The sequence below is a fragment of the Nothobranchius furzeri genome, chromosome 4 (assembly GCF_043380555.1).
Source record: "Nothobranchius furzeri strain GRZ-AD chromosome 4, NfurGRZ-RIMD1, whole genome shotgun sequence".
NCBI classification, from domain to species: Eukaryota; Metazoa; Chordata; class Actinopteri; order Cyprinodontiformes; family Nothobranchiidae; genus Nothobranchius; species Nothobranchius furzeri.
In genome coordinates, this window is record NC_091744.1 from 18429363 (window position 1) to 18438384 (window position 9022).

The 9022-nt window shown below is 40.8% G+C and overlaps 1 long non-coding RNA gene across 1 annotated transcript; it reads left to right on the top strand.

Annotated features, from left to right (window-relative positions):
• The first annotated feature begins 8034 nt into the window (after window positions 1-8034).
• LOC129164264 (uncharacterized) lies at window positions 8035-8761 on the top strand. Its single transcript, XR_008563872.2, has 4 exons — window positions 8035-8214; window positions 8295-8352; window positions 8426-8495; window positions 8617-8761. It is a non-coding gene; the product is annotated as an uncharacterized lncRNA (long non-coding RNA).
• The last annotated feature ends 261 nt before the right edge of the window (window positions 8762-9022 follow it).

A 9022-nucleotide genomic window follows, 5' to 3' on the forward strand; every position in this document is an offset into this window, starting at 1 on the left:
CCAGAATCAGTGTTGGTGTTGTCTTCCTCGATCAGCCTTCCATTTCGCTGTTTTTCAGCTAGCATACTCTGGAGGTTCATGATCTTCTGACCACGTTGAAGTCCTCTCTGATAGAGGATCAGGGCTAACTTAGCAAAGTGAACCTGGATTGGTTTTGTACCATCCGGGTTTTCTATTCGATCAATTACAGCTTCTAGCTCGTCGCTACGCTGTTCTTCAGTGAAATCCCTAGAAGGGTAGTCGGGTTCTCGAGCAACCGTGACCAGTTTGGACAATATTTGTCCAGAAAGTAGGCCAGGTTCACATTCGTGGGCCGCAGCGCCACCTGGTTGCTGGGAGTTGGTCAGTTCACTACTCTGTCCCTCCATTTTAACAACCGAACCAAAATAGCCTAGTAGAGCTTCTGCAGATAGCTCAAGCTGCACCTTTTGGGCAGCAACTGCTAGCTTTGTAGCAGAAAAACACTAAATTAACCTTTGTGCGCACAGGTTTTAGCGTTTTAAATTGCACGAAATGCCGTGACGGACGCTTAAAATACTATTCCTTTCAGTATTTTAGCAAAAGCTGGTGCGTTGCCGTAGCAACGTCTTACAACACTTGCAGTGTTAAATGTGCTATTATTCCTTCAGAATATTAGCAAACAGGGTGTTATCAGTCTTTGAGTGAAGGTTTCAGTTAGTTATAATAGCCACTGTGAGTTAAAGTCGCTAAATTAGCAGTTAATTTTAGCCTAAAAGGGTTAGTCAGAATTACTTACACACTGCACCTTTAATGAAGAACTGAATTTTAACCTAAAAGGTTAACCAGAATTAATTACACGTTGCACCTTTAAGGAAAAACTGAATTTTAACCTAAAAGTCAACCAGAATTAATTTACACGTTGCACCTTTAAAGAAGCACTGAGTTACTGGTGAGAGTTCGATGCAGCTTCCTGCTCAGCGAAATCAGCACCACTCTGTTGCTGGTTCAAGGCTGAACAACTGATTATTTTTAATTCAAGCTCTTTGGATTTATTTGTTTGTTTGTGCCGGATAGAAATCTCTGTGTATCCAAGCCTCACACGGGCTGCACCAATTAATGTTGGGGTTATTAGGAGCGAACAATTTGTAAGCTTTAACTTACTTTTGGATTCTTCAATAAATTCTGTAAATATGGGAATATTTACTGATTTATTAATTAATTAAGATATTCTTAGATATACGGGGCACCATTCCCCTTCAACCGGGGAAAATTTGAATCCAAAACTCTTATCAGTCTTTCTTGAAGTTCGTAGAATCCTTGGAGCAGAGACTTCTCTTCGACACAACAAAGCTACTGGAGACGAAAATCTGAATTTTATAACGTTTAATTAACAATTTGTCAAATGAATAAACAGTGGCATAGATGAATAATAACCATGTGATATAATAAAAGGATGTATATTCAAAATAATGTTCAAGGTGTTTTGTGTGTATGTATGTGTGTGTGTTTCTAAAATGGAGTCTGTATGCAAGATGGCTGACCCCTTTGTCTGGCTAAAGTGTGCGTGGCAACATGCACTTTAACTTCCAAAGCACTTAGAATCAGTAGTAACTTAACCTTAAATCACTCAAAACATTTCAAAGGATCATGAAACAACACAAAAGATTAATCACAAGTTAATATCTTTTAGTTTATCAGCCTGGCCATGGCCGAAAACATTTAAAGATACCAAACAATGATCAATAAGCAGTTTATTTATTCAAAATGACCCGGCGGACGTGTTTTGGGAGCGAAAGAGGAAGACACGAAGCTACTTTTTTTAAGCAATAGCGCGGTTTTATTGCTTATTCTGGACTATAGAGGAAATGGGAGGAGAAAAGGAGAGAGAAAAATGAGTTTTCTGATCACCAGAAGAGCGAGGCGTCCCTCACTGTTTTGATTTGACGGTTCTCCGTGTTTCTCCGCAGTTTTCAGCGTCATCCGTCGGTTTGATGTTTTCTCCGTTGTTTGGCTCCACGAGTGTTTCTCCACGGGCTGGACACAAAGAGAACGAAGTTTCTTTTGGGCTGAGTTTGACAACTTACAGCGTCTCTGAGAGCTGGATGGAGCTCCGCTCGTTCCCAGTCAGGTCCCGATGGGAGTTGGAGTGGTTTCCAGCGGTTGCGTGGCTCAACTTGGGCACTTAGAGCTTCCGCGTGCTCAAGTTGTCGGAGCGTTCGACAAGCGTGTCCTTACCGCCAGGTATCCTGGGCAAAAGAACGAGGTTTCTTTGTCTCTGCTGAAGATTTATGGTCTTAGTTCGCGGGAAAAGCTCCACGGCCTCCCGCACATGCGCAGAACGTGTTTCTGGTATTAGGCGGTGACGTCATCACAATGCTTCCGTGTGCAAAGCATCATGGGAAATGAAGTTTCTTGGCGCTGATGTGATTATTTGCTTTTCAGAGCAATTTAAGCACAGTCATTTTGGAGAAAATCACTGCATAGTAATTTCCACATGAGGTCAGACCCTCAACAAACTGCTAGTTCATTCAATTGACTATGTGCCTATTTTCTCACAATCCAACAGCCCACAAGAGAATGAATGGTCATGTTATTGTGATGTAAAAAAAATATTTAAGATTTTGTTTTCATAGACTTTCACTGGAGTAACGGGATGAGAAGTGGATGTGCCCATTGTATAGCTTTTTCCATTATGAATCCCATCTTTCAGCGTATTAACCAAGCCCCCACAATGCGGCTCTAAAATTGGTCTCAACCCAAAAGTACCAAAAATTGCAGTTCCACCCTCATCCACTAGGGGCTGGTGTCAGAAGCGAGCAAATCCTCATTGACTCGCATGTTAAAAATACCAATTTCACAGCAGAAATAAACATGTTTACAGCCTGGTACCAACACGTTTTTGGTTTAAATGATCTAGTTTACACTCATGACAACTCTGAGGGGGTGAATTTTTTTCTCACTCTTCTGTTTAAGTGTATTAAAAGCCTAAAATTCTGTATAATTAATGAGCATCAGACCCACGTGACCACAGAGCTAGCTCCGTGGAAAGGCCTCAGTAGAGCCTCGGTCTGGCTTGGAAACTGTTCCGGGATTTTGAGTCTGTGTTTGTGTATTCTTGTTTGGATATTATTGGTGCAATTGTTGGACAAAATGACTTGCTGTGGCATTAATTGCACTAATAGAGCATCCAAGGAGTCTCCACTTCATTTTTTTCGGTAAGTAAAATTATATTTATGTATTTTAGGTCACTGCTGAGCTGAGCTTAGATCTTAACATGTACTGTTTAACCATGAAATTTAAATGTAATAGGGTAAAACCCAGTGCATTTAACATAATGCTGCTCTTTAGAAAATGGGTTCAAATATAACATGTTGGTGGAGCTGGGTTCCGACTATCGGCTTGTGGAGCTCTTGGGTGACCTCGTTCTCCCCTCCCCACAGCTCGCCGCATTTCTGTCTGATCGCGGCTTCTTTCTGCTGCGCGGGCTGCCGGCTTGTGGAGCTCTGGGATGGAAATCTTTCCACCCGGTTCTCCGCAGCGGCACTTGTCTGCTGTGCGGCTGCAGGCTTGTGGAGCTCTCGGAGACCTCTGTGTTCCATCCGGTTTTACCCAGCGGTCAGCCCGGCGTATCTCTGACTCAGAAGCTCTGGTGTTGTGCACTGTTAACTCCGGTTGTAGCTAGGTTGCTACCTCCGTTAGCTTAGCTCCCACCTCCGCATTAGCTTTGGGTTAGCTTCAGGTTAGCTTGTAGCTAGTTCGACCGAGTGTCGTCAGTTGATCCCAGCCTTACAGCCCCACCCTCAGCTCCACCTCTCTTCCCTTTTATCGAATTGTCAGGGCTTGACGGAACCTGTGACACGGTCAAAATGGTGGTGGTGGCCACCTCCCATTTTAGTACAAAAACTTATTATTGGAGTCTATGGAAACCCATTGTCCATATATGTATGTCAATGGTATTAAATGAAATACTAAACCTGGAATTACTGCAGATGGTGAACATAAGCATAAGAAATGTAATTAGGTTTCAATGTTGCCTTGTTATTGTTGGAAAGAAGTTTAACATCACTGAAGAAGGGCGATCAGAGCCTGAATGTCCGCTAACTTGGAGAAGAAATGTCAGTGAAGGTTTTTATGTCTGTGTGAGTGAACAATATTGTGAAAAGATTATCTGACTGGCATCAGGAAGTGTAATAACCAAGTGTTTTATTATATGTGATGTGTGAAATTTGCTTGGAAGGCTGTCCAGCCAATTTATTGTTTGACAGTACCTCTCAGTAGAATTTCAAGTGACAATGTATAGTTTCCCTGGCGATAGTGGGCAGTAGATACTTAAATCATTGCAAGCAAACATTATTTTTGTGTTCAAGTAAGACCTTATCAACAGATGGCCATTAGGGTCAAAAATCCTTGGGAGTGCAACCTCCAGCAAAATAACAATAACAACAGATTCCCTTTCATCACTTGCAAGTGAAGAGGTAAATGTGTAAAAGAACCTTTATTAATGCTGAAAGTGTTGTAACTGTTTTCTAAAAATCAATAAATGCATTCTGTCCTCACGGGCTTCCGTAGAAGGAAACATGGCATCCAGTAGGGCGTATTTTATAGGCCTTTTCCATTGCCCAAACTGGCATGGAATGGAATGGATCGGGTCGCTCATTTTTCTGTTCCAATTGTAAAACCGGTCCAGACAACCCACCCGGACCGCGCCAGTCACGGAACTTTTTTGGCTCCCTTCTGTTGTAGGTCCAGAAATTCCTGGAGCGGTTCGATTAGGGTTGAGCAACAACACAGTCCACTGATTGGTTGACAGAAATATGTGACTACTTGCAAAAAGGAAAACAAACAGAGTTCCATTGTTTGCATTTTCGTTAGCTGTACATGAATGTGAAAAAAATTGAAGCAAGTAGCAGCAAATTATGGTCATCTTCAGAGTTCCAGACATTTTTCACCATCATCGTGAGAGTCCACAAGAGGAGCTAAACGAATCGGTATTTTTTTTTCTCAGCGGATTGCAGCTGAAGAATCAAAGTGGACGTCGACTCAGTGTCGGGACAAGATGAAGAAATTAGAGCCAAAATAGTTAATAGTTAAGGACAGAAACAGCCTGACGGATTTTTATTTTGAGATGGGAGAAATACATGGAGTTGCTACGACACGCTGGATGCTATTTATAGCCGAGGCAGGCTTCTGGACTTAGCGACTGCACTCTGGAGTCACATGTGGAGGCTGTGGTAAGCATTTTGTTTTTGTCTTTAGCTCTGTAGACCATTTAATGCAGCACAGAAGTACTGAACAGTGGCACAACTTATAAAATCGCACCTGATGGTTCGTTTAACTCCGCCTGCTGACGTGATGGCCCAAACTTCCAAACTGCGATCGAAATGCTTGTCTGAATATTCCAGACCCATACCGGAACACACCGGTCCAAAATTAACCAGACTGGGCCATTCCAGACCCGGCAATGTTATGAAACTGCCAATATTTTTCAACAACTAGGTATCTTTTTAAATTCATTTACAACAACATTTAAATGGATAATTCCAGAGATTAATGGTTAAAACTACACATTGTCACTTTAAAGTATTTATCTACTGCAGCTATGGTGTCCTTTCAGTTGACTGCCTTCACAATGAGCAAAATCACTTTGCCGCCTGTATAAACATCTCTGTGCTGCAGGCTTTCTGCTAGATTCATGAGAAAGAGGTTATCTGTAGTTCCAACTATTCCAGCATTGATCAAATGCAAGATTGAGTAAGGAGGATGGAGTAGTTGGATTAAGACATGCTCAAATGGGTCATGTTATAAGACTTTCAGGAGAGAAGTGAGATAGAGGGATTATCAAATGAAATGAGGAAAGCTAAGTGAAAACATGTGCTTGAGACATCATAGGAGCAATTAGCAAAGAGAACGGTATGCCATGATTCATAAAATGATGAATATACGTTAATATGATTCAACTTAATTGTTTGATTTATTCCTTCTAACATTTTAAATCTCACCAGGTGGAAGAGTTGTTTTATCCGTGCACCTGCATCTCTAAGATATATACTTGTACTTTGGCGTTGTGCACTCAAAACCAGTAGTGGCATATGAAGTACTAGATGCTGATCCTGCACCTTGGATAATAAGGGTGAAATTCCATTGCACATTTCAAACAGGAAAGCAATTTGTTATGTTACATAGGAACCAGAGGTGATTTCAAACTCTGCTCACGTGAGCTGGATCTCTGCAGGATGCTGGCTAACACAATGACAGCTCTTTTTGAACCATTAGAAGTAATCAGTATTCTAGTTTTCATGGCCTTTCTTATCAGGCTGTTCTTGACTCTGCTCAAGTACAGTACATCTAATGGAAAAATACATCCTTTTGGAGAGTGAAAAGTACAGCATATGAAATGGGACCTTTATTATTTCATTTTGAAAGCCTGTAAGAAGTAGAGAGTTTTAATCCATTGCAGAAATCAGTCTAGTTGATTCAGAGCTGCTTAGTCAGTTCGTTTAAATCAAGGTAATTGATAAAACCTTGTTTTGCCTTAAAGAGCAAGTGACGTCTAAATTAACTTTTTTTTGCTGATGAACTGTATAAATGTGTGTCTAATAGTGTTTTAAATGTGTGTATTAATTATTTTAGCATTTTGGTGCATTTTCTTTAAAAATTTAAAATTCTGCCTAAATACCACAGTATAGCGCCACCTTCAGCTTAAAACAGAGTTTGAGTCATTTTGAATCTATTTTAGCCAATGGCTAAAGAGTAAGATACTACGTAAACCAGTAGAGTACTACGTAGCAGCTCTGTGTCAAAGTTATAAAGCAACGAGAGTCTCGGCCACGCCTTGTGGCGAGTTGGGAGTTGGATTTGCAAGCGAGTGTAGGAGGTTAGCAGTAGTTCAGCATTAGCATATCCAAGTCTTTAGCATAGCTTTTAGTTTTATAAATACGTATTTAGTGTTAGCTTTGCTGTTGGATATTGTAGTTTAGTTAGTGTTTGTCTGTTAGTGTTATTAGGAAAGTAGTTTGGGTTTAGTGTTCCATATCGTGTTAGTATGGTGAGAAGGTGTAGTGTAGTGGGTTCGGTGGCTCTGTGGGGTTGCACTCCTTTCCGCTGGACTTAGAAATTAGGCGCCAGTGATTGCGCAGTCGGTGTACTGGAAAACAGTCAGCTCCCGCCTGGTGCTGTAGTTTGCAATCAGCATTTTACCCACGATTCCTTCGCCAACATGATGGAGTTTGAACTGGGTTGTTCTGCACGTCTCCGTTTGAAGAGGGAGGCTGTGCCCACCGTGGCTCTTCCGCGATTTAGATGCAGCCCACCGACTCTGCTCCCCCACCATGGCGCGCTCCAGTCTGAGGTGAGTAAGCTAAATACAAGTTTTAACATCTTCTAAAGAAAATTCCCTACCTAAATGCAAAGTTTGAGAGATGTGGTTCACTTAATTTAGCTAATATAAGTCTGCACTGCCTTCGGGCTGATTTGTCAAGTTCACAAAATGTGGAACGGGAACATGTCTCGAAGCCCTGGCCGACAAAACGGTCCACATGACTATTACTGTCAGGCTCGGAGAAAATTCGGGTTGTTTTTGTGTCAGTCGGTAATTCTGCAACAGTGACTAACTAACGCAGCACTAGCTGACAGACAGCATTACAGCGTGACCTGGTTCTGTGAGGAATTCTGTTCAGGAGGTCGCATTTCAGGCTCTCCACATCATATGTGACTGACTTTTACGTTATAACAACGATCACACACTAGGAATGTTATAAAGCGCCTATATAGGACAGTTTCTTTTGTATATTATCTGACTTTATAAACTCCAACAACAATGTGCTTCTATTTTTTTCAGGCTAAATCTACCCAAGACATTGGCTGTCAGACTGATTTAGTAGTCTGCAAGAATGCCCTTGTCCAGGCTGACATGAAGCCTTACCCGTAGCAAAGGTGAACTATTTTTAATAATCTTCTATGTAAACATTTTATTATTACCTTCTAGTTTTAATTTGTTTTACAGATTGTTGTTACACGTGATTTTATGCTCTTTTAAACATTTATAAATGTGCTACTTCTTTGTTTTTACATAGCCACCCAGAATAGAGCTCACAGCCTCAGTGTGTCTTGTGACACAGGGACCATGACGGAAATTCATCTTCCAGAAGGTCCCAGAGCAGCGTCCACACCCCTGAAAAGACCAAGATGTGAGGTGTCTGCTGTTGATTCCAGCTTCCACCTCAGTGACAGTGCAAGCTCAGTGAACTGTTCAAGGTAAAAAAATAAAAACATTTCAGAATTTTTAAGATATTAACAATGAAATAAGTATGTGATTACATCATGACATCATGAAGGAGGCTACTGATTCTGCCCCTGTGACACTTGGTGGTGACGTGTGAGCTGATTCACCTGGTAAATAACTTTTACATTAAATATTTTGTTTTGCTATCAAAATGAAATGAACTGATAACCTGCATTATTGCAGGACACTCAGCAAAATATGGACTCTACATCATGAGGCAGGCACACGTTAATACTCTATAAGAGCACATAAGGTGAGTCACACCACAGATTATTATTGTTATTACTGTACACTGTCCTGGATTTGTTTTCTTTCTGCATCTCATCATTAGCCTGGCTGATCATCTGATAACTCCTGTCATCTGGTTATGACAGCATGAGGATGTCCTCACACACCTGTAACCTATCAGCTCATCTGGCAGAATAGAGAGAGAAGAGACAACACCACATCTCCTGTTCCTGGAAAGCCTTCAGCCATCCTTCGATGACTGAGATCCTCCATCAGCTCTGACTCCTGTCTGCCTACAATTATTATAATAAATATTTGACAAGTTTTTAGTGCTGCCAAATATCTCATTTTGATTCCAGTTTTGATATTTTAATGGATATTTATAAATTACATTAATTGAATTATCACAATTTTGCATGTTTAAATAGCTCTATTGTGATGATAATTTCAAGCATGTTTAAGTATTTATGGACATGAACAAAAACAGGGAATATATAAATTGAGATTTATTTAATTAATATAACAAATAAGGGGGAAAGAGTCATTGAAAGG